The sequence below is a fragment of the Styela clava genome, chromosome 2, assembly GCF_964204865.1.
Source record: "Styela clava chromosome 2, kaStyClav1.hap1.2, whole genome shotgun sequence".
Lineage (NCBI taxonomy): Eukaryota > Metazoa > Chordata > Ascidiacea > Stolidobranchia > Styelidae > Styela > Styela clava.
This window is the reverse complement of record NC_135251.1, coordinates 16,007,088-16,013,087: the sequence shown is the minus strand read 5'-3', so window position 1 is coordinate 16,013,087 and position 6,000 is coordinate 16,007,088.

Sequence of the window (6,000 nt, the reverse complement as noted above, 5' to 3'; positions counted from 1 at the left end):
TAAATCACATTTATATGGGAATCGGGAATGGCACTATATTAATTATTGTAGCCAACAACCTGATTTTTATTTGACCCTCAGTAATGTGACGGGTCAATTAACACTCTTCCAATTATGACATCACGCTGATATCACTTACTACGAACCCGCGCTTTTTCTTGTCCGTTGGTTTGTGGAGCAGCAATAATATATTTATTGATTCCAAAGAAAAATGGCAGAAAACGATGAAAAACCCACCATTTTCATGATGATTGGGGGTGGATATATTTTTACCAACATGAAAACAGCCTGCGCGTGTCTCATTTGTGGGGCGATTGTAGCGACGGCAAAGCGAAAAGATATTTCACGGCTTGTCACGCTACCGCGCTAACTATCCAGCGCAGTACGGGCAGAAAAAGCTCGCGATTCAAATCATACAGCAATTCTATTTTACGAGACCATTGTTTCGTTCAACCTATCTTTGTGAATCAACATTTTTGACATAAACTCAGGATAGGATGGGATTTACATATTTATCCCGGGGGAGAAGATGGTCGATAAGACGGCTTAACCATATGGCGAACCAAGGCCTCTCGTCTGGTTACCATTTCATGTCGGGTATTGGAATAGGTAAGTTATTCGTTTTCGTAAGCATAGACTTGATGGCAAAGGAAGCCATCCCAACAACAGCAAGGGGTCCAGCAAGTCTCTTGCACATAACTATCCTCGCATGAGATTCTAACCTGCGAACCTAACGCTTAGCACACTAACGATGGCCACACAGCCGGTGACCCCTGTCGAGTATGCTACTGTGCTCTTTTTTATTCTCATTTTCAAAATATCCCACCATTCTTGTATTACGTCATAATTGTCTAATTCAGCAAGAGCGGCCTTGTATACGTTTTTTGTAATTTCCACATATTTTGGGTCTCTGTATAGTGATAAATTATTGCGCCACGTGCCCCTCCCCCATCGGACCTTTTTCATTTGCACAAGTTCAATCACCGTACACAGCAGGTGATCGGATATTGTGTTTGCTGTGTGTTCAATTCTTGAAATTAGGTGGTCCAAATTTTTAGAATTATATATATTGTCAATTCGACGGCCATGTGATCGGAATAGAAATGTATAAATTTGTTTTTTGGGGTATTTCTTTCTGAAGGTGTCCGAAAAGTTGTTCTGCTCAATAAATTGTTTAAAGATTCTTTCTGGGCCCGAATTTTGAAATTTTTGGGGTTTGAGGTGTCGGCTTGGTCTAGTACTAGATTGACATCGCCAAAGAGTAACATCTCGTCGGTGTCACAGTAGTTTATCAGTATTTTTACCAGATTCTGGTAGAATTCGGTCTTAATCGGTCTGTCTTGAGCCGGGGCGTATACATTAAAATTTTTTACAATGTGATCATCGACACGAATTTCTATGCTATCACATGCTATGCGGTCCTTTATATGGATTGTATAAGTTGACGGCAATATTGAGTTTTCTATTTTGACTAAAATAGCGGTTCCTTGCTTAGAATTTGTGTGATGCTTGTCGAATTTTCCTATAGTATTGAAATGTATATTGTATCCGAAATCATTTGCCCAAAGAATCACTGAGTCTTTATCTATTCTATGTGCTTCTTGCACACAAAGAACATTTGGATTAGTATATTTAATGAAACTTTCCAAAACTTTCAAACGGCGCCGAAAGCCGTTGGTTTTTTTTTATTTTATTTTTTTTATATTTTATGGCAGATCAGTTTTCCCAGACTCAGATCAGTGTCTTTAAGACACGTCATATCCGAGTTATATCGGTCAATCGCTTCATAAGCATGCTACTGCATGCAGTAGTCATACACTTCCGTGGGCCTCAGTATGTGCCGCGCATCAGCAAAGCACAGACTTCCACCACGGGCTTCTACATATGCAATGCATACGCTTAAACCTGGGGCTTCCGTCCATGCCATGCAGAGCAGGGCACAACTTCGGCCACCCCGGCTTCCGTACATACCGCGTATAACGCAGCATGACATCCACCGAGAAGATCCCGATTCATCATTTCCGCTGTATTGAATGTATTATCGGGGCTAAAAACAAAGTTCGTCGAGCAGTTTTGAATTTTGGTTTGGTCTACCATTTATGGTGGCTGTTTAAAAGTTCCCAAGTTGCTATTTTATTTTGCTAGACCGTCAGATAGCCGTTTAGTATTTCCTTCCAGTTACTCCTTAGTCCTAAAGGTTGCACGTCATTGAATTTATGTTTTATCATTATGAGGAATTCCATGATTTGGGTTACAGTTTTGGGTATGATGTCATCGTCTGTGGGGGCCAGATATCGATCCAGGGTGTCTAGTTGCAGTTTTAATTTAATTACGTTCTTTTTCAGTAGAACAAAGGCTTTGGTCACAGCAATTTGATGTGGGCCATTGTAACTATTATAAAAAATCTGTTCTTTATTTATGATAATTTGGGTGTCCAGTATGGCATTGAGGCAGTTCAAGATTTCTGTAATATAATTACCTGTTGTTTTACAATTGAGAAAGATGTGCTTGGTGTTGTCCGATTTGTCCTTCCATAACTTACAGTTTAGGATTTTCAGTTTGCCCGATGGGTTGAACCGGATCGTCATCCCCCGCTTCTTTTCCCCGAAGATGTATCCATTTCGGGTGATTCGATAGGAGACAATTCTTTCTACATTTGATATATAGCTTGTATTGAAGAGGTGTACTTCCTCCCAGTTTATGGCTAGTTGTTGTGGTGGCTGTTCCCGTAACTGTTGTCTAGTATATTCTTTAAGTGATTGGTATATGTGTCTATGCCTTGCTGTTATCCACTGGTCACGAGTGAGGTCAATTTTCTGAAAGATCTTGAACAGATGAGCCCAGTATATAGGGATTACGTTGCTGTGGGGAGTGGAGTTGGAGTATAAATCCTTATTTATAAATTTGATTTTTGATCCTAATGAATACAGGCCTTCGTGGTGCCAGAATTGATTTAAGTCTTTACCAATCATAAAGGCTTCCAGCTTTTCTACCTGACATGTCTCAATCTTGGAGTTTACCTCCACCATGTTTAAACCCCCATCCGTCAATGGTAGTTGGAGCTTTTTTCTTCCAATTGCCTCGATCTTTTCCGGCAGCCAGAGGAATTTAAATAGTATGCTTTCTATTTCTTTGGTTGTTTTTGGCGAAATGGTCTTTACTTTTGCATGGAAAGTTACTATAGACATTATAAGAGAGTTGATTACTAAAATTTTTCCATGCCAAGTGAGATGTCTGGGTTTTATAGAATTCAAGGTTCCAATCAGCTTGGTTTTTATTTCGTCCCATATTCTATCTATTTGTTTACGTCCAAATTTTATTCCAAGTATCTTTACTGTTTCTTTTATATATTTGTTGTATTGGGACCTGGTTATTAAATTTTGGGATGTTTTTGTAATACATAATATTTCTGTCTTATCCTGATTAATTTGTTGTCCGGAAGCTAATTGGAAGTTATATAGTTCTTGGAAGATTTGTGCAATTGAATTTTGGTCTCGTACAGCGAAGGTGACGTCATCTGCAAACTGGTCCAATTTAAACTCATGGCGTCCGAGCTTTATTCCGCGTATGTTTGTATTTTCGCGTATTGATCTTGCCAGAAGTTCAACTATAACGGCGTAAAGGAGCATACTCAAGGGGCATCCTTGCTTTATGCCTCTCCTTATATTTATCTCTCTAGATAGTCTACCGTTTAAGTCTACGATAGTTTTATTGTCGCGATACATATTTTTTTTAGCTTTCAAAGTCTTGTTCCCGAGTCCGATATATTGCAGGGTTCGAAATAGAAAATTGTGATTTACTCGATCAAATGCTTTAAGGTTATCAATTAGGACGATGGTTCCTGGTATTTCCTTTTGTTTACAATGCCTTATGACGGCATCGATGTTATAATGGATATCCGACATATTTCGATCCAAAAGGGAACATTTTTGTGTGGGACTTATAATTTTATTCAGTATAGGGGCCAAACGATTCACTATGATTTTGGAGATGATTTTGTAGTCCATATTAAGAGTGGTAATAGGTCGCCAGTTTTTTAGTTTCGTCTCGTCGTTTTTCTTGTATAGTAACTTTACCTTAGCGATAGATGATGATTTGGGAAATGGGCCGAAAAGTAATATATTATTTATTAGTTGTATAAGCTGCGTTTTTATTATGTCCCAGAATGTAGTATAAAACTCTTTCGAAAGACCATCGATGCCGGGAGTTTTGTTGTTACGCAGTCATTGTATTGCATTGTAGATCTCTTCCCGGGTAACCGGTTGTTCAAGGAGGTTGTTGTCTTCTTCGTTTATTTGAGTTTGGCCTATTAATTTAAGATAGTATTTCTGGTGGCGTATATCTGGCTCATTTTCATTTTTCCACAGCTCTGTATAGAATTCTTCGATTTCCGACATGACCCCGTCTTCGTTTGAGGTCATTGTGTTGTGTTTGGATTTTAGTTTTTCTATAGTAGTTTGTTTCGCTCTTTGTTTTATTTTTGAGTAGAAAATCCTTGTTGGTTTTTCATTTTTCTCTAAATTTTCCATATTAGCCATCAATAAATCCAATTGTTTACGCTCATCTAACATTAATTTAAGTTGTGCTTTCAGATTTCCAATCTTAATTACATTTCCCTCTAAGCCTTCATTGATGGTGACATCTATTTGTTTACGAATTCGGGCAATATTGTTTTTTTTTGTCCAGGGTTTTGGTTTTAGAGTAAGCAATCGAAACTTTTTTAATTTTGTTTTTTAAATAATCCCACCAATCTTGTATATTGTTAAAGTTCTCCATGTCGGCCAGAGCATGTTCATATACGTTTTTTATAATACTAATAAAGATAGGGTCGTGGTAGAGCGTTAGGTTGTTCCGCCAGGTCCCTTTCCCCCAGCGGATTTTCTTGATTTGCTTTAATTTGATTGTGGGACAGAGGAGATGGTCAGCTATAGTGTTTGGTATGTGCCCGATATGTGATATCAAATGTTGCGGATTATATGAGTTGTAGATGTTGTCAATCCTGCGTCCTTGTTTTCCGAAATAATGAGTAAATATTTGTTTTTGGGGGTATTTTTTACAGTAGGTATCAAATATATTATTGTTTTGGATGAAACTTTTAAGTATTTTCTCTGGCGGCCGTAGTTTGAAGTTTTTCGTAATTAACGTGTCGAGTGGTTCCAGAACGCAATTGAAGTCCCCTACAATTAGTAGGTCGTATGAGTCGGTATAGTTTTTTAGGGTTGCCACCAAGTTTTCAAATAATTTAGTTTTCTCCGGTCCATTCTGAGCTGGTGCATATACGTTGAATATCTTGATTACATTATTGTCAATTTCAATTTCGATGCTATCCAGACGATGCAGTATATGAATTGTATATGTGGCCGGGATTATAGTATTTTCAAACTTTGTCATGATCAGAGTCCCTTGTCTAAAGCTAGTATAATAATTATCAAATTTGTCCAGCGTGTTAACGAATACATTATAACCCAAAGATTCCGCCCACTGCGCGACCGATGTTTTTTCTATTCTGTGCACCTCTTGCACACACAAGATATTAGGCCTCTCGTGTCCAATGAAATTTCTTAGAGTATCCAAGCGATGTTGAAAACCATTTGAATTTAAAGATACTATTTTGATTAATGCCATTGCACAAATTAAGTAAGTAATCAACTCAATATAACTGAGCTTTGTGGTAGCTGTTTACATAATTCGTTTCTTTAAACTTATCTAATGTCAATAATATGACGTAGCGAGGGTACGTGTTTAACGAAACAGAAAAATTTGGCACTCACGTCATTTCTTTTTCTTCAGTGTTCTTTTCTCCTCTGGAATCGTTGAGAACGACGACTCCGATGAAGTGCTTTGTCTTATCCTTTTAGTATTAAAATCCGTATTTTCCAAGTTTGAATCTGTTATGTCCACGATTTTTGTTAATGTTTGGTTACTTTCCAAGTGTGCAGGGGCAGATAATATTTTATCTGTTGAATCGCTAAATAGTGAGTCGCTCCTCTCATAATTATG